Source organism: Chiloscyllium punctatum, chromosome 6, assembly GCF_047496795.1.
Source record: "Chiloscyllium punctatum isolate Juve2018m chromosome 6, sChiPun1.3, whole genome shotgun sequence".
NCBI classification, from domain to species: Eukaryota; Metazoa; Chordata; class Chondrichthyes; order Orectolobiformes; family Hemiscylliidae; genus Chiloscyllium; species Chiloscyllium punctatum.
The window spans coordinates 117,738,386-117,760,323 of NC_092744.1; the positions used below are offsets into that span (position 1 = coordinate 117,738,386).

Genomic DNA, 21,938 nt, shown 5'->3' on the forward strand with positions numbered 1-21,938 from the left:
ATAACTATTGCTTGTAAAAATGGTCCGGCTATTATCATGGGTGATTTTAATCTACATGTAGATTAAATCGAACCAGCTCAGTCAGGGTAGCCTTGAGTTTGTTAAGTGTATCCATGATAGTTTTCTTGAACAGTTTGAAATGGAACTCACAAGGGAGCAATCTATCCAGCATCTGGCCCTGTGCAATGAGACAGGATTAATTAATGACCTCAGAGTTAGGGATCCTCTTGAAAGAAGTGATCACTGTATGGTTGAATTTAGAATACATATGGAGAGTATGAAGATAAAATCTAATACCTGGGTCCTGTGCTTCAACACAGGGAACTACAATAGAATAAGGGAGAACCTGGATACAATAGACTAGAAACAAAGATTTTATGGTGGGACAGTTGATGAGCAGTGGAAGATTTTCAAAGGCACTTTACAAAGTGCTCAACAATGACATATTTCAGTGAAAAGGAACGACTGTAAGAAAAGGCATACTCTGCGATGCGTATCTAAGGAAAGCAATCAAATTGAAAGAGAAGGCATGCAAAGTGGCTAAAAACAGCGTGAAACTAGAACTGGGAAAACTTTAAAAGTCAACAGAAAGCCACAGAAGAGCTATAAAGAAACGTAAGATAGAACATGAGAAAAATAAACTAGCACAAACTATAAAGACAGATAGCAAAATTTTATATTGAATGAGAAAAGAGTGGCTAAAGTAAATGTTGGTCCTTTGGAAAATGAGAAGGAACATTTAATTATGGGATATCACAGTGGAGGAAACTAATATCTTGCCAATAATTAGCAAAGAGACAAAGATAGGTGAGGATTTGGAAATTATCATTATTATGGAACAGCTAGTGTTGGACTGTTGGAGGTAATTGAGCTTATGACAGAAAAGTCTTGTGACCCTGATGGAATGCATCCCAGGGTACTAAAGGAGATGCCAGGAGAAATAGCAAATACAATGGCAGTAATTTTCCAAAATTCACTGGACTCTGTGGCAGTCCCAGCAGATTGGAAAGCAGCAAAAGTGATGCCATGTTTTTAAAAAGGAGGTGGACAAAAGGGGGGGAATTATACACAAGTTAGCTTATTCTCTGTAGTGGGAAAGCTGCTTGGGTCTATTATCAAGGAAGAAATAGCAGGGAATCTTAATAGAAATTGTCCCATTGGACAGACAGAGCATGGGTTCATGTAGGGCAGGTCATGCTTCACAAATCTTTTGGAATTCTATGAAGACATTTCGAGCAAGGTGGACAACAAGGACCCAGTGGATGCGGTGTACCCGGATTTCCAAAAGGCCTTCAACAAGGTGCGGTGCAAGAGGCTGTTGCATAATATAAAGGTGCATGGCATTCAGAGTAGAGTATTAGCATGGATAGAAGACCGGTTGACTAACAGGAAGCAAAGTGTGGGGATAAATGAGTACTATTCTGGCTGGCAATCAGTGACTAATAGTGTGCCTCAGGGATCAGTGTTGGGACTGCGATTATTTAGAATTGATACAGATGATTTGGAGTTGGCGACCACATGTCGGGTGTCAAAGTTTACATATGAGACTAAGATGAGTAGCAGAACAAAGTGTGTGGAGGACTGGGAAACTTTGCAGAGGAACAGAGATACAGAGAGTGAGTGGGTAATGGTCGGACATTTGGAATAGAATGTTCATAAATGTAAAGTCCTACTGTTTGGTTGGAGTAACATTAAAAATGAGATTATTACTTAAATTTTTAAAAGTTGCAACATTTGCTATGCAGGGGCACCTGAGTAACCTTCTGCATGAAGGTTGGTCACCAGGTACAACAATCAACTCAGAAAGCAAATGGAATTTTGGCCTTCATTGCTGAAGGGATCGTATTTAAAAGCAGAGGTTATGTCCCAGCTGTATTGGGTGCTGGTGAGGTCACACCTGGAGTACTGCATGCAGTTTTTGTCTCCTTACTTGCTCAAGGATGTACCGGCACTAGAGGGGGTGCAGAGGAGGTTAACTAGGTTGATTCCGGAGTTGAGGGGGTTAGCTTAACAGAGACTGAGTAGATTGGGATTATATTCATTGGAAATCAGAAGAATGGGAAACATATAAAATAATGAATGGAATGGATAAAACAGAAGTAGAGAGAATGTTTCCACTGGCAGGTGAAGCTAGGACAAGACTGCATCACCTCCAGATTAGAGGCAGCAAATTTAGGACTGAATTGAGAAGAACTTCTTGACCTCTGTGGAATTCATTGCCCGGGGAAGTCGTTGATGCTAGTTCAGTAAACGTTTTTAAAGCTAAGGTAGCTTTTTAAAAAAGAATTAATTAATTAAGGGATATGGTGAGAACGTTGGTAAATGGTTCTGCGTCCACAAAATGATCAGCCATGATCTTAATGAATGGCAGAGCAAGCTCAAAGGGCAGGACGGCCTTCTCCTGTTCCTAGTTCTTTTGTTGTTATATTTTGCATTCCTCCCACACTCTTGACTTTCAGGTGCTGGTGTTAGATTAGGATGGACAAAATTGAAATTCACAGAACACCAGGTTATAGTCCAACAGGTTTATTTGGAAGGACTAGCTTTGCAGCTTCTTCATCAGGTGGTTGTGTGATTTTTAACTTTGTGTCTCACCCTTGTAACTGATAAACAGCAACAAAAGACACGAAGCAGTGCGCATGCTCCAGGCACCAATGGGCCCCTGGTGGTTGATGTCAGCAGAAGACCAATGGAAAGGCAGGGGCACAGCTGGAGGACCTGGTGGGGCATTTGGTCCTCCGACCAATCAGAGTAAATGAAGGACGGGACTAGACTATACCACGTGATCATCCTTGCGGTGGGCACGGATGTGCGGGACGTGTGGATGGAGAGCTGTTGGTAAGGAAAGAAATAAACAGCAGGAAGTGGGAGGGAAATGGTGTTGGTATGGGCTGAGAGGTTTTACAAACATTTGGTGCACGTCGGAAAATACAAATTTGAAACTTACAGTCCTGTTTTTGCAGTAAACTGGAAAATAACCTCATTGTGTGATCGCTGCCATCTTTATTCGGGGCAAAGATTCACTGGACACATGCGCGGCTGCCAGCTTTGTTGGGGGCAAAGTTCAGAGGTATGTATGTGCAGCCCTCCCTGGTAGAGAGTCATAGGGCAGGATTTACCCAGAGCACATTCAAACCCAGAGAAATTGATGTTTTGTTTTCTTGGATTTGTTTCTTCATCCATTTAAATGATTTGGATGTGAATTGAGCCGGTACTGTTTGTAAGTTTGCAGAAGACACCAAAATTGGAGGTATCGTGGACAGTGATAAAAGTTGTCTCAGAATACAATGGGATATTGATCAGATGGGCCAATGGGCTGCGGAGTGGCAGATAGGGTTTAATTTAGATAAATGTGAGGTGCTGCATTTTAGAAAAGCAAATCAGAGCAGGACTCACACTGAATTGTAAGGTCTTGGAGAGTCTTGCTGAACAAAGAAACCTTGGAATGCAGGTTCATAGTTCCTTGAAAGTAAAGTCACAGGTAGATAGGACAGTGAAGAAATTGTTTGGGATTCTTCCCTTCGTTGGTCAGAGCATTGAGTAAAGGAGCTGTACAGGACATTGGTTAGGCCACTTTTGGAATATTGTGTGCAATTCTGGTCTCCCTCAAATCAGAAAGAGGCACTGAAACATGGAAGGTTTGAGAATTGATTTTTTAAGGATGTTGCCAGGGTTGGAGGATTTGAGTTGCAGGGAGAGGCAGAATAGGCTGGGGCCATTTTCCCTGGAGTGTCATAGGCTGAGGTGTGATGTTGAAGAGGTTTATAAAATCGTGAGGGGCATGGATAGCGTAAATAGACAAGGTGTTTACCCTGGGTTGGTGGAACCCAGAACGAGAGGATATAGGTTTAGGGTGAGAGGGGAAAATTCAAAAGGAGCCTAAAGGGCAACCAAAATTGTAACATTTAAAAGGCATTTGAATAGGAAGGGTTCAGAGGGATGTCAGTCAAGTGCTGGCAAATGGGAATAGTTTAGGTTAGAATATCTGGTTTGCATAGATGGGTTGGACTGAAGAGTCTGTTTTTCTGCTAGACATCTCTGACTGTGGGATCATAAAAGTGAACATTGCTCTGATTCACTTCTGGGCTCCTTGATGTCCACTTGTTCATTATCTAGCTTCCTCAGTCTCACCTGAGTGTATTTTTGCCACATTTAGTATTTTACTACTACGTTCACAGACCTTTTTGTAAATGGATTGTCCACTGCTGCCCGGCTCCTGACCGTATGCTGCTCCATTATCAGGGTTTTTTTTACACAATATCTTTGACAGTCAAGAATTCTTGTTTTCCAATAGTGAGTGGATTTTTCTTCCATTTCTGACAGTCAAATTCTGCACCATTTTCAATCCATATAATTCATATTGCACTCCCTGAAACATCATATGTATTTCTTCTTCCACAGATACCAGTGATCATTGCCAAAGCCCTGTTGCCTGTGGAGAGGGTGATGTTTGACTTCCTTGTACAGCTGCAGTTTGAATGGTGAAGGTGCTCCCACAACGTGGTTGGGTAAGAGACATTACAGATTATTCACTCAGCAATAGTGAAAAGTAGAAGATATCTGTACAACTCAACATGTTTTTAATTTCACAAAAAGATTGAGAACTTTTGACATAAGGCCACAGCTGGAGAATATTATGTCCAGTGACCAAAACCATTGCCAAATAAGCAATTTTTCAGGAATGCCTTAAAGGAAGAAAGCAGATCTTAGAGGGTGGGAATTCCAGACCACGTTGCCTTGGAATCTATAGAAACAGTCACACAGCTGAACTCAAAAATAAACCCATCATTGGGAGTCTGAACTAAGTTATTGAGATGTGAAAGGGCGTGTGGTGCAGGGAGATAGGAATGATTACAGCCAGGAATTAAGTCAAGGGTGTGAAAGTAAATTGTTGTCGCTTATAAATGGGAGCCTTTTGATGGATCAGCAAGTTCTGGTACAAGTGAGCACTTGGGCGGTAGAGTTTTCAATATTCTGGAGATTATAGGGATGGTGATTGTGGGATACTGGCCAGGACTGGGTTTAGATAATGAAATCTAGAGTCAACAAAATAAATGAATGAGAGTTTCAGTAAATGAGCTGAGACTGTGGTGAGGTCAGGTGATATCACTGAAGTCGAAATAGTGGTCTTGGTGTGGGACTGGACTATCACCCTCACCTCACCTCTGGAATTTAGCTGTTTGTCAGTTTGTGAATCAAGTCTGTAACAAGATCAGGAACTGAGTGGTCCTGGCAGAACCCAAACTGGGTGTCACTGAAGGTTATTGCTGAGCAGCTGCGTGACAGCACTGTTGATGACACCTTCCATCACTTCACTGCTGAGCGAATGTTGACTGATGGAGGGAAATTGGCTGGGCTGGCTCTGTCCTGCGTTTTTGTGTTGAACATCCTTGAGAAATGTTCCACTATGTCAGTAGGTGCCAGTGCTGGACTTGTCTTGGTGGGCAGCAATTTCTGGAGCACAGCCATCAGTCTTATTGCCACAATTTTGGTAGGGCTGACAGTCTTTACACTACTTCTCCATTTCTTGATCTGATTTGAAATAAGTTTTCAACCAAGTTGATTCACGTCTCTGATGTCAGGGACCAATGTAGAAGGCTCATCCACTTGGCACTGCTGGCTGAAGATTGCTGCAAATGCTGTTGTCTTGTCTGTTGCATGGATGTGTGAAACCCCTCCATCAGTAAGGGTGGGGATATCTGTGATGCTTCCTGCAGTGAGTTGTTTAATTGTCCATCACCATTCCTGACTAGGTGTGGCAGAACTGCAGAGCTCAGATCTGAACCATTAGTTGTTGGATCACATAGTTCTATTTGGTGTTGCTTACACTGTTTGGCATGCAGGTTGGGTAGCTTCACCAGGTTGGCACCACATTTTTAGTTATGCCTGGTATTGCTCCTGGCATGCCCTGCGGAACTCTCCATTGAACTAGGGTTGATCCCCTGCCTTGATGTTAATGGTTGAGTGGGGTATATACCAGGCCATGAGATTTCAGATTGGGCTGGAGTACAGTTCTGCTGCTTTTTTTGCCCACAGTGAGACAGAAGGGTCAAGAGGGCTGATTGTGTTGTATTTTCCAGTGCATTGGTAGATGTAATGTGGTCCATCCAGTTTCATTCCTTTGTTGAGACTGTGCAGTGATTAATACAATGAGTGATTTGATGGGCCACTGTCAGGAATGCAACTTTTAAAAAAAGGTTTTGTGATTTACACATGAAAGAAGTGAAACTATCATGGTATCCCAACAGATGAAAGACTCAACAGACAATCAAGGTATTTTTCAATGGATAATTTCAGTTACATCACACTAAATTTTTGCTATAAATTCTGTGCCTTAGAATTCTGCCCTCCACAATCACCCGATGAAGGAGCGGTGCTCCGAAAGCTAGTGTGCTTCCAATTAAACCTGTTGGACTATAACCTGGTGTTGTGTGATTATTAACTGAGAATATGACCGCACTACTAACAGGGCTGCATGTAAACAGGCTCAGTCCAGTTAATCAATACATTCGGAAGGACTTCCTCCAAGTTTGATGACGCAATATTCGCCAAAACCGTCAACTTCAACCCGCAATGTTGCTCTTAACAAAAACTTCAGGCTGACACAAAGCTCCCCACCCCACAGCAATGTGATAACTGGGCCCGGCCCAGGAATTGGAACTGGGACATTTGTGGACTGTGATCTCAAAGGAAGGGAGCAAATACAATTCTGACAGATTAGACCTCAAAGATGAGTAGCAAGTTTGAGACAAGGCAGGTGGTATGCCGCCTTGCACTTAGCTTAATTGCATTTCTTATTTACAGTCGTGTTTTGCAAAGTATAAAGAACTATGTGTTTTTTTTCCATTGTTGGAGAGTTTTATCCGAGTTGATCACAGTTGCTGCCTCTCGCTCCCCAAGTCAAATCATAGGATCTATAATAAAACAATAAACTGCAGGTGCTGGAGATCTGAATCCCAGAAACAAAGTGCTGGAGAAACTCAGCAGTTTTGAGGGCATCGGTGAAGAGAAAAATAATGTTACATTTCAATTTCAGTGACTCTTTGTCTGAACGGACAAATGGTCATGAGACTTGGAGCTTCCAATGTTTTATTCCACTCAGAGATGCTGCTGGACCTGCAGTTCTCCAGCACTGTGCTTTCTATAGTGAACTTTATTTACAAAACCGATCAGAAAAATACTAATCTCCAAAAGTGAAAGGTTCATTGCAAACGTGAGCATAGTTTCCACACTTGAGTTACACAAGCATGTCTCAGTTTAAAAACAAGATTTAACTCAAAATAATATTCCATCTCAAAATTAGCCAAGTTACACCAGTAATAAAGCTCATCCACCCAATGAGGCACTTCAGCCCAACATCCTGCAGTGTTGCACACAGCCACCTTTACCAAAGAATGATCACGTCACAAAATTGAAGGCCGAGAGCATGTCTCTTTAAAGGAGCTGAAGTCAAACTCAGTTTTTGGAAGGATTTTTATTAAACCTGATTGAACATTTAAATCTCAGAGCATAATCTTTGCTTTTTTAAACAAAGTGTGTGGGAAACATCCCACATCTTGCTAAAGGTTCAGTTCAGTCTGATACATAGAGCCAAAGGTCAAGCAAACATCACACTTTCCATTCACTTCTACAAAGGGCTGACATCACATTTCTTCAGGATTTAAAGTATTTTATAAATTGTTTATAAAATCATTTGTCACGTTAAAGAACTGAACAATAAATGTCATTGTATGCAATAAGAGTGAAGCCTGTGACAGCAGATTTAGCTGTGGAGGGTAGTGTATGTGCTTTCTAAATTCTGGAAGCACTTTGGGAGACTGCTCCCAGATGGTGATAGTGAGCATATTTGGAATGCACTGTTTAGATTTTGGAATCCTTGGGAGAGAATCTGTGGTTTCACTAATACTTGGCTTGCATTGTTGGTGTACAGTAAGCAATTCATAAAGTTACTTATGTATTGTTGTTTACTACCTGAATGGTATTCAAATCTGCCAGGTTGCCTTCAATAGTGTTAATGCATCTATTGTAAATGTTTGGAGTATTCCAGAATTGCCCAGTGCTTGGCAAATTCAGGGGGGATAAAAAAAGCACATTGAGTAATTTGAAATTAAGAATCCAAGAGGATGTAACCACTGAAGTATTCAATTCAAATAGTTAAATGGAGTGCTCACATTTAAAATACCTGTTATCCATAGGAATGGATGGACTGACAGAATTGGGATCAAATTCCTGGCTGGGGAGTGTGAAATGTGCTTTGATAAAGTCACCTGCATTTACCAACAATAATTTGGCAAGCTCGGAAATTTAAAAAACAATTCGAGCTTCATTGCTGCTCCAGTCGGGCCACAAGCTCTGTGAAAAAATAACAATGTTCAGGTTTATTGCATACACTCTGAAACACGTGTTCCTTCTACAGGTCCTGCAAGTTTCACAAATGAGCATAGTCCATCCAAATGATGTTGCTTACTTTGGCCAACTCATTTCTTTCCGAGCCTCTATAACCTGAAGACTGACCAGAAGCAATTACTCCCCATATGTGGGAACATTACCGACGAGGATTTTTTTCTTTCAGAATTGACTTCCATATATTCAAAGTCCAGAAAAAATAAAAAGCTTGTTACCTTTTATAGAGGAATGATTCAGTGGGAGTAAAACGCTAACCTTTTCTTGCTTAATAATCAAGCTACCTAAATTTTAAAAATGAACACTTCTTAATAGTTCGCAAGATCCTAATGAAATATTTTATGTGAAACAAATCACATGATACATAGTTATTCAGATAACAAAACAAGTTTGTTCATTGAAGAACCCAGAGGAAAAGGTCATGAAACAATGTGAGTTTGATATACCTCGATCATCATTTCACGTGCATTCTCTGAATAAATTCTCCTTTTCCTCCTTGAAGTATTCAACTTCTTGAATAATTGATTGAATGAAGTCACAGTTGCACAACACAAAATCAGACCCTTCAGTCCAACTTGCCCATGCTGACCAGATATCCAAAATTAATCTAGTCCCATTTGCCAGCATTTGTTCCATATCCATCTTAAACCCTTTCTACTGATTCAGTTTATTTTACTTTATCAGCACTTAAAATACTGACATTTTTTTTCTCTCGACATTGGTTAAAGAAGTTATAAGTTCATTCATCCAAGTTAATTTTGTAATCTTTCACAAAGAAAAAAGTGAGAACAACATATAGCTCAGTGCAAAACAAAATACTGCAGCTGTGCGATATCTGGGAACACTGTAAAGGTGAGGCACTGATACTGCACAAGTTTGTCAGCATGGTTTCAATTACTGACAATAATTTAGTCATGACTTAGCCTTCCCATAGTTAAGGTAAATGTGAGATATCTGAATTTCATGAATTGGTTCCTATTGCACTTTGATCAATAAAAATTATTCTTGGTTTAAACTTCTCAAAAGAGAAAGTGACGACCAAAGAAGCTGGATATCAGAGTCGAAAAGTGTCATGCTGGAAAAGCACAGCAAGTCAGGCAGCATCCGAGAAGCAGGAGCGTTGATGTTTCAGGCATAAGCCCTTCATCAGGAATCACAGGCTTCAGAAAAATAACTGGCATAGACTTATGCCAATACATTTGTAGAAGGGTCAGATTAGAGACTAATTTCAGATTTGGTACCATTCAGTGCAACATTTCATTATGATATTTACATATGTACCTAAAAGAGAAGTTGTCTAAAATTACAAGCTCTAGGATGATTATAGAATTAAACCTGGAAATAAAGCTGGTGACCCAGAATGGCAAAATGAAGTCCCATCAGTATCGCCTTGGGCAGTGTCAAGTAAGAATTTGAGAGCAGAGTTGCCACTTTGGTGTAACCTGCAGTCTGGCCAAATTGCAGCAAACATCTGTTCATTTTTATCTGCAAACTATTGAATGCGAAATCCTCCTTGCACAATAATGAGGCAGCATTTTGGGATGTCATTTTTAAAATATATTATTTTCAAAGTTACTCACAATTAAGAGTGATCACTTGGTGCTGTCTGCATAACACAGTACAAAAAGGAATTAATAGAAAAAACATTATAACCCAAATTCAGAGTCACTAATTCATTGATATTGCATGGGTCCAGCATTTATAAGTAATCATTTTTTTAAAATAAATACAGATACATTTACTAAGTATATTGGAGTACAGTCAAGTTTCTTACTGAACAGTGACAGGATTGGACAGAGTCCACGTGGATTTAAGAGAGGGGAATCATACTTAGCAAATCTACTGAAAGAATCTACAGAGTCGAATATTAAAGTAAGAAATTGCAGGATATTTAGAAAAGCTTATCATTAAACATGGTAGACTGGGTTTTGTGAAAGAGAAACTATATTTGACAAATTTGCGACAGTTCATTGAGGAGATAACAAACAGGACTGATAAAGGGCAATCCAATGGTGTTCTGTATTTGGATTTTAAAAATGCAAATGATAAGGTGCTACATAAAAGTTAATTGCACAATTTAGGAGCTCATGGTATCGGCGAAATGTATTAGCATGGACTGAGGATTGGTTAACCACACTGGCTGTTGCTGAGTCCTCACTTGGAATACTGTATACAGTGTTAAACTAAAGGATAAACTAACATTGGAGACCATTCAAAAAAGATTCACTTAGCTGCTTTGAGGACAAAAGGGTTGACCTATCAAGAATAGATAAGCAGGGGTGATCTTATGGAAACAAGATTCTGAGGAGCTTGACAGGGTAGATGTTGACTAGATCTTCTAGCACCAGTGAAGTCTCAAACCAGGGGACATTACATAAGGGAACATTCATTTTAGAAAAAGGTTACTCTTTGGAGGGTTGTTCTGGCTTGTTGGGTTGAAGGGCCTGTTTCCACACAGTAGGGAATCTGTGATTCTGTCTCAAATTATTTTAAAACAGGGCAGATAAATTTTTGAAATATTGAGCAGTTGAGGGCTATGCGGATCAAGCATAAAAGAGGTGTTGAGGTCTGGGTTGGCCAAGCCATGATCTGATAGAATGGGGGAACAAGCTGAAGGCGATGAATGCCCTACTCCTGCTCCGATTCCTTGAGGCTCCATTTCATGTTTTTTCTTGTTTCCAAAGAAGAGCGTGATACAATGTGCTAAAGATCTCAGATGTTGTGAAAACGGGGTGTTTATGTACTGGTTCAGATGGCATTGATTAATTAATCACAGCTATACAGTCATGTGTAGGAAGGCAATTCCCTCCATGAATAAAGGAAATCTACTGCAAAGCTCACACAAAGGGAATTCCTATCCTCAGTAAACTCTCCCATCACATTACCCAACATATCAGCATAAGCAGGCCGCACTGCGCATGCCTTAGCCAACAAAGTGACCCGCGGATGACTGATGTCAGCACCGGACCAATGAAAGGACGGTGGGCGGATCTGGAGGACCTAGCGGGAAGTTGGTCATCCAACCAATCAAAATAAATGAAGGGCGGAGCTAAACTAAACCATGTGATCACCCTCGCGCGCGGCGTAGAGTCGCCGTAATGAATGCTCGGGAAGTTATGGAGAGAAAGGATATGGTAAGGAAAGAAATAAACAGGGAAACTGGAGAAAAACTGTGTTGCTATGAGCGGAGATGTTTTACAAACAAGTTGTGCACGTCGGAAAACAAAATTTGAACGTCTCAGTTTGCAGTAAATTCGGAATGGCCTCAGCGCGGCTGCAGACCTGAGTGAGCGCCGCCATCTTTATTCTGGACAACGTGTGGAGCCGCCATCTTTGTAGGGGGCAAGGTGCAGCCAGGCGCATGTGCAGCCTTTCTCTGGTACAGAGTCATTGTGATCACAGCAGCCAATCCTGCTCTGATTCACCTCTGGGCTCCCTCATAACCACTTTGTCAATATCTAGCTTCCTCAGTGTCGAAACATGGGTGTATTTTTGGTCTGTTTACTCCTGTATTATTACTTTTATAGACCCTTTGTAAATGAGTTTTTCACTGCGGCCCAGCCCCTGACCATGTACTGCTCTATTATCAGATTACTTTTTTCTTGAATATTTTTGACAGTCAAGAATTCTTTTTTCCAACAAGCAAGTGTATTTTCCTTCCATTTCTGACTATCAAATTCTGCACCATTTTTATTCCCTGTAATCCATTTTGCACTCCCTGAAACATCAACTGTGTTTCTCCCTCCACAGATACCAGTGATTAATGCCAAAGCCCTGTTGCCTGTGGAGAGGGTGATGTTTGACTTTCTTGTACAGCTGCAGTTTGTGTGGTGAAGGTGCTCCTACAATGTGGTTGGGTAAGTGGCATTATAGATTATTCATTCAGCAACAGTGATGATTTGAAAATAATGTCCAAATCAACAACAGTTTGTATTTTTATTATCATGCTTATAATTTCTCAAATACTATTGAGAACTTTAGACGTAAGGCCAGAGATGGAGCTATTAGGTCAGGTGACCAAAAGCATTGCCAAAAAGCAGGTTTTGAGGGATGTCTTAAAGGTGGAAAGCAGACCTGTGAGGTTTTGGCTGCGAATTTCAGACCAAGCTGCTTCAGCAACTGTAGAAACAGCCACACAGGTGAAGTAATGAATTAACAAATGGTTGGGAGTCTTGAAGAAAATGGGTTGTCGAGGTCTCAGTGTGTCTGGTGCAGGGAGCTAGGGATTATCACAGCCAGGAATTAAATCAAGTGTGAGAGTCAAGAGTCTGGTGCTGGAAAAGCACAGCAGGTCAGGCTGATGAAGGCTTAGGCTAGAAACATCGATTCTCCTGCTCCTCGGATGTTACCTGAATTGTGCTTTTCCAGCACCACACTCTCGAAATCTAGGGATGGTGATGGTGGTGTCTGGTCATTGTTTGTAAGGGATGATTCTGTGGGTATGACTATGTCAGGCTGTTCCTTGAGTAGTCTGTGAGACAGCTCTGCACATTTTGGCACCAAAAACCATATGTTAGTGAGGAGGACGTTGCACCATCGAGGGGGCTGATTCTGTGGTTGTAATTTCTGGTGCCTTGTTAGTTGCCAACAGTTTCATTCCTGTGTTGAGACTTTGCAGTGATTAGTACAGTGAGTAGCTGGTTGGGCAGCTGTCAGGTTGGCAGGATTTTTTTTGCCATTGACAATGGCTTCATGGAGATCAGCAGATTCCTAATACGTTGTTTTTTTCCTTGAATTCAGATTCCACCACCTGCCAAGATGGGATTCGAACCAGGACTTCAGCCGTTTGTTTTAATATTCTGGGTAAAAGCTAAATACATCAGGTTTGTTCATTCATTTTAAGTATCACTAACCCTGGTTTTGTTTCTTTATAAAACACTGTCCATCATCCTGTCTCCTCCATCCTCCCCTCCAACAACGAGTGAGGAGCACATGGAGTTTCTCTGTCACTAAGACTGAGATAATCCGATCTGCTGCTTCTCTGAGCCCACTGAGCCAAACTGCCTCATGTGGTGTTCCTGGTTTTGTCCTAAACCTACATCTTTCTCCAGTGTCTTATCAAGCCTTATCAGAGCTCACCTTGACCCTTTACCCTAATCTCACTAAACTCACTTTGCAACTCCTCTCTTTTCTCCGCTGCCGCCTCATCACTCCCCCTCGCCAATTCATGGATATTGTTCCTTGTTCTGTCTTTTGGTCTTTTTTTGGTTATGTCCTTCTCTCCCATTTTGTGAAAAACTGATATTTGACCTCACCGTTGTTGGAAAATCCTGCTCCATCTCCACTCTCCCTTTCCTTTCTGAATTCCTTGCATTTGGTGTCCCTCAACGATCTATCCTTGGTCTCTCCTGTATCTCACGTACATAGTTCCAGGAGGTGATATCATCCAAACACACTGTGTTAGGTTTGACATGTACACTGACGATGCCCAGCTCTCCCTCTCCATTACTCCACTGTTACTCAGTATTCAAACTGCTTATCACATTCCCACTACTCGATTTAGCTACAATTTCAGCCAATGAAACATTGTCATGGTTAAACCCATTGCCTTACCTTTACCTTTCTGCTGAGCCCCTCCCTCTCACTGGAACTCTCTGAAGCAGAACAACACTCTTCACAATATTGCTGTTATATCTGTCCCCAAGGTGACCTTCTGATCAGACATCCACACAATCACAATACCAGGAATTCCAATCTCTTAAACGTTGCTTTTCTCCACCTAACCCCAGCTCTATTGCTACTGAAACCCCTTACCCAGTCAGTGTTGCCTTAAACTTGAATCCAAAACCGAACTCTTGATTCCGTGACTCAGAATCTGGTTTCAGACTTCCCTCTCAGTATTTACCCTCAGACACATCCTCTCAGTATTTATCCTGTCAACCCCCTTAAGAATCCCATCTGTCTCAATGTGATCACCTCTCTTTCTCCAAAATCCATTGAGTAGAGTCCCAACCTTTTCAGCCTTTATTTAAAAGATAATCCCTCCAAACCAGGGATCATCTCATTGAATTCCCTGAAATGCCTCCAATAAAGTGACACATTTCCTTATCTAAAGGGACCTAAACTGCTCTCATTCCTGCAGATATGGTGGTCTCACCAGCACTTCCACACGGTACTCTCAGGTATATACTCCAAACTCTAATACTGAAAACCTTTGAAACAAAACATTCCATTCCCCTTCCTGATTCCCTGTTGTAACTGTGTGATAGCTTTCTGTGTTTCCTGAACAATTACCCCTGGTCCCTTTGTGGTGCAGCTTTCTACAGTTTCCACCATTTAAATAGTACTTTGTTCTTTATTTTCTCCTCCAAAATGAGCAACTTCCCATTTTTCCCAAGTTACACCCCATCTGGCAACTTGTTGCCTCCTTCTCCTGTGCATCTCTCTCTTTTCATAATCCTCTTAGACCTTTCCGGTTATGCCTTTTCTAGGAGATATCCCCCCTTCCCATTCTTCCGAACATTTACTGGGAGCAGTGGGAAGCAGGCAGAGTTGCTATCTTTCTAGGGATACGCTTTGGAGTGATTGAGAGGATCTTCCCACCCATTGGTCAGGATGGAGACAACTTGCCCATCGTTAGGCATTAGCCTTTCACACCCATGTCTTATTGATGAGGCAGAGCGGCAGCACGGAATGAAAGAAAAGAAAGTCATTCTTGTTCCCCATAATTCACTGACGCTTGGATAATTTTCTCCAATGTGTCAAAGAACTGCTGTGTTCAGTCACATGAGATCTCAAGTTGGAATCTCCTAGAAACCCACAGGTTTCCCTCTGAGTTGACTGCTGATGTCCTCTAGGGTAATATGTAGAGTAATCCTGGGCCACGAGGAGGGGATGCTGTGAGTTTCTAACTTGAACTGAGAGTGACAGATTTTATAAACTTTTATTACAGGATATTACAGGTGGACATTCAGATAGTAATCTCAGTAAATATTCTGCAAAATTCTGATATACTCAGTATATCAGGATCTATGTATTCGCATTGTGTGTGTGTGAGTATTTTGTTCCAGATCAATCCCATTTGCTGCTTAAAAATTCTCCTTTGAATCATCGCATTCTCTCAAAAGGTCTCCCCAAACCTTCAATGTGTCATGTAATCCTTTTATGATGACCTGGTGAGTGTAAGGCTTATTATTCGAATGTGTAATTTTTGTATAAGGATGTCTCAGAGAGAGAGCAGAATATTCTTAAAGGGGAGAATAACCATTTTGAGGGGAGGCTGTTGTTTATTGGTATCAATGACATAGGAATAGAAGAGTTCACATTATTGGATCATTGGAATCTCTTGTGGGGTAGAATTGCCCTCCATCAGAAGGATGGATTGTACTGGTACTGGAACAGTTGCCATTGCTATTCAGGAGGCATTAAACCAGTGAAGGAATGTGGGTAAACCCAGAGAGAGAGTGAGGGAAGAGTTCAGTCCGACGCTGGTACAGTTCAGATGTCAAACAGTCAAGGCAGACAAGGGCAAGGCACAGAATGAGCAGTTACACTGCATTTATTTCAATGCAGGAGGCCCGATAGGTCGGGCAGAGGAGCTCAGGGTATGGTTTTGAACATCGCACTGCGATATTGTAGCAATTACAGAGGCATGATTTAATGATGGATAGGACCAGCACCTTAATGTTCCAGTGTATAGATGCTAAAGCAAAGATAGAAAGGGGGCAACAGAGCAGGGGGAGAGGTATTTTTGATTCGGGATAACGTTACAGCTGGGCTTCAAGAAGGTATTCCTGGGAGTACATCCAGGCAGGTTATACAGGTGGAACTGAGAAATAAGAAAGGGATGATCTCCTTATTGGGATGGTACTATTGACCCCTACCCCCCACTTCCCCAATAGTCAGCAGGGAGTTGAGAAGCAAACTTACTAAGAGATCACTTACCTGTAAGAATAGTATGGTTGTGTACAAGACTTGACCTTCTTTGTTATTCATTCACTGGATGAGGGTGTCACTGGCTGGGCCCAAAGGGCAGTAAAGAGTCAACCACATTGCTGTGGGTCTGGAGTCATGTGTAGGCCAGACCAGGTAAGGATGGCAAATTCCTTCCCTGAAGGATATTAGCGAATCTGATGAGGTTTCTTTTTGCAATAATCAACAATGGATTCATGGTCTTGAATATATACTTAATTCCAAATTTTAATTGAATTCACAGTCCACTGTCTGCCGTGATGGGATCCAAACCCTGGGCTACAGAACATTATCTGGGTGTCTGGATTATCCATCTAGTGATAATCTCACTGGGCCATTTGGCAGGGAAAGTGACTGAGGTATCTGTGGTGCAGCACATCAGCACCAAAGATCCCATGGTCTCTGCAGAAGATAGAAAGGGCTGGGGAGGGAGATATATCCCTAGTGGTGGGGTCTGACTGTAGGTAGCGGACATAGCAGAGGTTAATGGAGATTAGTGGGTGGCCGGTGAGGAGTGGGGGATTATATTCTTATTGTGGTTGGAGAGGTGGGGGGCAGGTGGAAGTACTGGAAGTGGAGGATATGCGTTGGAGTGCATTGTTGATCAAGTGGGAGGGAAATGCGGTCCTTGAAAGAGGAAACCTTTCTGGGATGTCCTGGAGTGGAATTGCTTCTCCTGGGAGCAGATATGGCAGAGGGGGAGGAATTGGGAGTACAGGATCATGTTTTTACAGGAATATACTCGAGGGTAATCAGGAGAACAAAAAGGGGACTTGAAATATCTCTAGGAAATAGTTTAAGGAGAATCCAAAGAGATTCTACAAATACATTAAGGATAAAATAATAACCAGACAGAGAATAGGACCCCTTAAAGATCAACAAGGCCATCTATGTAACAACAGGAGGTGGGAGAAATACTATACTATTCTATTCTGGAGAGTTTGGAGAAATAAATAGTGATAACTTGAAAAGTGTCTATATTACAGAGGAGGAAGTACTGGATGTCTTAAACAGTAGCAAAGTGGATAAATCCCTGGGACCTGATCAGGTGTATCCCAGAAATTTGTGGAAAGCTAGGAAGGTGATGGCAGTGCCCCTCCCTGAGGTATTTATATCATTGTTTGTGACAGGTGAGGTGCTGGAAGATGGGTGCCATTATTTAAAAAAGGTGGTAAGGAAAGGCCAGGGAACAAGAGAACAGTCAACCTAACGTCAGTGGTAGGTAAGTTGTTGGAAGGGATTCTGAGGGACAGGATTTACATGTATTTGGAAAGACAGGATTGATTAGGGATAGTCAACATGGCTTTGTGTGTGGGAAATTCTCTCTCTCGAACTTGATTGAGTTTTTTTTTTGAAGATGTGACAAAGATGATTGATGAAGGCAGACTGTGGACGTTGTCTATATGGACACTGAATGATGTTCCACAAAGCAGACTGGTTAGCAAGGTTAGATAACATGAAATGTTGGGAGAACTAGCCATTTGGATACAAAACTGGCTTGTAGGTAGGAGGCAGAGGGTGGTGATAGAGGGTTGCTTTGCGGACTGGAGGCCTGTGAGCAGCATTGTCCTGCAGGAATGGATATGGGTCCTTGAATAAGTGAATTGGATGTGAATATATGAGATATGGGCAGTGGGTTTACAGAAGACACCAAAATTGGAGGTGTAGTGGACAATGAAGAAGGTTAGTTCAGAATGCAACAGTATCTTGACCAGATGGGCCATTGGAGCAAGGAATGGCAGACTGGGTTCAATTTAGACAAATGTAAGCTGTTGGATTTTGGAAAGGCAAATCAGAGCAGGACTTGTACACTTAATGGTAAAGTCCTTGGGAATGTTGCTGAACATAGAGACCATGGAGTGCAGGTTCATTATTCCTTGAAAGTAGAGTCGAAGGTAGGCAGACTAGTGAAGGTGGTGTTTGGTATGCTTATATTTATTGGTCAATGCATTGAGTACAGAAGCTGGGACGTCAAATTGTGGTTGGACAGGACATTGATTAAGCCATTTCAGGAATTATGTTTTAAGTTTGAAATTCCCTGTTCTGGAAAGGATGTTGTGAATCTTGAAAGAGTTCAGACAAGATTTACAAAGACTTTGCTAGGGTTGGCAGATTTGGGCTACAGGGAGAGGCTGAATAGGCTAGGGGTTAATTTCCCTGGAGAGTCAAAGACTGAGAGGTGACTTCATGGAGATTTATAAAATCATAAGGGGCATGGATAAGGTGAGCAGCCAGGGTGTTTTCCCCCCAGTTAGGTGGGTTCAAAACAAGATCACATGGGCATAGGTTGAGAGGGCAAAGATTAAAAACAGATCTAAGGGGCAAAGTTTTCAAGCTGTGTGTGGTGTATGTGTGGACTGAGCTGCCGGATGAAGTCGTGGAGGCTGATACAATTACAACGTTTGAAAGGCATCCGATTGGGTACATGAATAGGAAGAGTTTCCAATGCTACGGACCAATAGCTGGCAAATGGGGCTCCATTTGTTGAGGATTCCTAGTTGGCATCGACCAATTGGACCAAAGGTCTGTTTCTGTGCTGAACATCTCTATGACACTAATAAATGAAAATAAGATGTGTTCCTCTTTTGTGGAGAGCTAGCAGAAGCACAGATAATTGTCCTTTGAGCTGAGAAGGTTAAGCAGTGATTTTGACCAGGTGCAAATTTGTTTCTAGGATATCTAATCTGCAGAGAGAGGGGAATTGTTAACAATGTCACAATTTTAGTAACTATTTTCAGGTAATTGGCAAATAATGTGAATATGTGAACATTTTCTTATTCAGTAAGTTCTGAGTATCTGGAACAGTCTGAATCGCAGCTGGACACAGACTCAGCAGTTATTCATAAACAGATTTGCAGCATCTCCAGAGGGAGAGGGTACATCCCAAATGGGCTGAATAGCCCCAGCCCCTGTGCTCAGTGATACTGCCCCATTGACTGTGAATGTTGAAGCTCATCCCAGGACAGAGAGAGGTAGGATCCCACCACTCACCTCACAATGAGCCCCAAATGATTGATGTCAGCGCAGGCCAATAGGGGGCAGAGGGCAGTACTGGAGGACCAGGTTGTACCAGTTTGTCCTCCAACCAATCTGAGTGAATGAGGGCATCCTCAAGGCTGGAACTAAAGAAAGGCACATATCGCAGAGATCTGAGAAACTGGAGGACATGAGATAGGGAGCGTTCTGTGGCTGGTGAGGAATTCTATAAATAAGGAAGAGTTGTGAGGCTGGATGAAGTGACAGTGATCGGGAGAGTTGAGGATGGAGGAATTTAGAGTTAGTGAGGATTAGAGTCCTAATGTTATACAGCAAGGAAACAGGCCCTGTGGTCCAACCAGTCCATGCCGACCATAATTCCAAACTGAACTAATTGTACCTGCCTCTGGTCTACATCCATCCAAATATTTCCTATTTATGTACTTACCTGAATGTCTTTTAAATATTGTAATTGTATTCACAGCTACCACTTCCTCTGGAAGTTCATTTCACACGTATAATTTTTTTTAAAACCCTAATGTCTTTTCTGAAATCTTTTTAATTTCTTCTCAAAATGAATGCACCCCAGTTTTGAATCCCCCCCAGCTATATACACTTTCTGATTTTGTAAACCTCTAATAAGGTCACCCCTCAACCTCGTGCACGCCAGTGAAAAAAATTCCCAGCCTATCCAGCCTCTCCTTACAACACAATCCCTCCATTCATGGCAACATCCTGGTAAATCTCTTCTGAACCTGCTCCAATTTAATAATATCCTTCCTATAACAGCACAACCAGAACTGGACAGAGTATTCCAGAAGAGGCCTCCCCAACGTCCTGTACATCCTCAACATAACGTCCCAACTCCTGGACTCAAAGGTCTGAATAATGAAGGTAAGTTTGCTAAGCACCTTCTTAACCACCCTGTCTACATGTAACACAAACGTCAAAGACGTGAAGCCCTTGGTCTCTTTGGTTCCATATCACTACTCAAGGCCCTACTTTTATTGAGTGTAAGTCCTGCCCTCGTTTGTTTTGTCAGGATGTTATATTTTGCATTTATTCAAACCCAAAAAATTTTTGTGTATAAAGGCGGTAGGATTATAATTAAGAGGGAAATTAGGAGGCAAAAAAGGGACGTGAGATTGCTTTGGCAAATAGGGTTAAGGATAATCCAAAGGGCTTTTGTAAATACATGAGGAACAAAAGGCTAACTAGGGAGAAAATAGAGACCCTCAAAGATCAGCAAGGCAGCCATTGTGTGGAGCTGCAGGCAATGGGTGAGATAGGAAACAAGTATTTTGCATTAGTGTTTACTGTGAAGAAGTACATGGGAGATATAGAATGTGGGGAAATAAATGGTGACATCTTGAAAAATGTCCATGTTACAGAGGAGAAGGAGGTGCTCAATGAGTGGCTAAGGAGCTGGTGCAGAGGAACAGGATTCACGTTTTTTGGATCATTGTGATCAACTCTGGAGTAGAGTTGTCCTGCATAAGAAGGATGGATTGTACCTGAATTGGAAGGTGTCTAATATCTAGGCAGGGAGACTTGCTGGTGAAACTCGCGAGGCATTAAACCAGTGAGGGAGTGGGTGTAAACCCAAGAAGATAGTGAGGAAAGAGATATGTCTGAGGCTGGTACAGTTCAGAAGTCGAATAGGCAAGGGTCAGTATTAATATGATGGGCTGAATGAAGTCGGACTGAGCAGTTGCACTGCATTTACTTCAATAGAAGAGGCCTGACAGGGAAGGCAGATGAGCTCAGGATATGGTTTTGAACATGGCACTGGGATATTATAGCAATTACAGAGGCATCACTCAGGGATGGATAGGATTGGCAGCTTAATGTTCCAGGGTATAGATGCTATAGGAAGAATAGAAAGGGGACAAGAGAGGAGGGGAGTGGCATTTTTGATTCGGGATAGCATTATGTTTTTGATTAGGGAAGATATTCCTGGGAGTACGCCCAGTGAAGTTATTTAGGTGGAACTGGGAAATAAGAAAGGGATAATCACCTTATTGGGGTTTTCTGCAAGGATTTCGTCCGGGTGCTCTGGTTTCCTCCCACAGTCCAAAGATGTACAGGTTGGGTGGATTATCCAGGCTGAATTGCCCACAGTGTTCAGGGATGTGTAGGTTGGGTGGATTGTCCAGGCTGAATTGCCCACAGTGTTCAGGGATGTGTAGGTTGGCTGGCCCTGGGAAATGCAATGTTACAGGGGGAGGTTAGGAGGCTCTCCAGGTCAGTATCAATGTGATGGGCTGAATGACCTGCTTCCACACTGTTGGGAGTCTCTGATAATTCTACTAGTTTTAAAATAGTTACAGAAAATAATATACCAGATCTAAAAGTTCTGGTTCTGAATTGGACAAAGGCCAATTTTGATGGCACAAGGCAAGAACTTTCATCTGGCTCCTCAAGCCTGCTCTACCATTCAGTAAGATCAGGCCTGATCTTTTCATGGCCTCAGCTCCACATTCCTGCTCTCTCACCATAACCCTTAATTCTTTTCCTGTTCACAAATCTACATTTTGCCTTAAAGGCATTCAAGTTGATAACGTAAATGCTGCACTCGGCAGGGAATTCCACGGATTCATAACCCTTTAGCTGAAGAAGCTCCTCCTGAACACAGTCCTAAACCTGCT

The 21,938-nt window shown here is 42.0% G+C and overlaps 1 long non-coding RNA gene across 2 annotated transcripts in view; it reads left to right on the top strand.

Annotated features, from left to right (window-relative positions):
• The first annotated feature begins 11,473 nt into the window (after positions 1 to 11,473).
• The window catches only part of LOC140479203 (uncharacterized), a 30,575-nt gene continuing 20,110 nt past the window's right edge, over positions 11,474 to 21,938 (top strand). For both annotated transcript variants that reach the window (XR_011960981.1, XR_011960980.1), the window contains exons 1-4: positions 11,474 to 11,537; positions 12,154 to 12,260; positions 13,144 to 13,226; positions 20,080 to 20,184. This is a non-coding gene — a long non-coding RNA (uncharacterized lncRNA). The remainder of the gene's footprint in view (positions 11,538 to 12,153; positions 12,261 to 13,143; positions 13,227 to 20,079; positions 20,185 to 21,938) is intronic.